The sequence below is a fragment of the Acyrthosiphon pisum genome, unplaced genomic scaffold, assembly GCF_005508785.2.
Source record: "Acyrthosiphon pisum isolate AL4f unplaced genomic scaffold, pea_aphid_22Mar2018_4r6ur Scaffold_21554;HRSCAF=24234, whole genome shotgun sequence".
In the NCBI taxonomy this organism is placed as follows: Eukaryota; Metazoa; Arthropoda; class Insecta; order Hemiptera; family Aphididae; genus Acyrthosiphon; species Acyrthosiphon pisum.
In genome coordinates, this window is record NW_021771034.1 from 23,393 (window position 1) to 24,264 (window position 872).

Sequence of the window (872 nt, forward strand, 5' to 3'; positions counted from 1 at the left end):
AAACTCAAATTAAATTTTTTATGAGCGTTTGAAATTCATATTTTTACAACATTTGATATTCACTCGATTTCTTACGTAACGATTTTCTTATTTTGTTGTAATTCAAAAACGAATGACTGTAGGAACTTGAACATTTTACTGAATGTTTATATTAGCATTTTATTTATACGATAAAATTTTGAAAATAATTTGACTCTTTTTGAGCTGTTTACGGACATTGTAAGTTTTCAATTTTTTTAGTTTTTTTTTTCTATAAATATCAATAAAGTTTTATCTATTGGACCAAAAAGTGTAAAAAATTAATACAGGGCTCCTGATACATTGTTACAATAGCAGTTGAAAAATATTACAAATACATAGGCACAATTTTTTTTTATGAGCATTTGAAGTTAAAATCTTGGAAAAATTACCAAATTTAAAATTGAATAATTATTTTGTAATTAAATATTTATAAAATGTTCAACTTTTATATCTAAGGATTGAAAATTTAAAACAAGATTCCACGTAAATATTAAATTCTGTTACCAAAAATTCTAAGAAATACATAAGCACAGTTTATTTTTATAGTCATTTTAAGTTCAAATTTAGACGAAATTACATATTAAAAAACCTGTAATAACTATTTTAGTTATTTTGTTGTGATTGTAAAATATTATTTGTGGGTACTTGAAACTTCTAAAGTATACTATTATATATCTATGATAGTACCACGGTTTGTTGTTGATGTATAACGCGATACCTAATGGATATTGTGATATGATTAATTTGAAAATTATTAATAATACTATAGATAGTATACCTATAATATGTATGTCTAATATCTAGACTGACAAACCGTCTCCGCTCAGAATCGTATTTCTTATACAGTGATA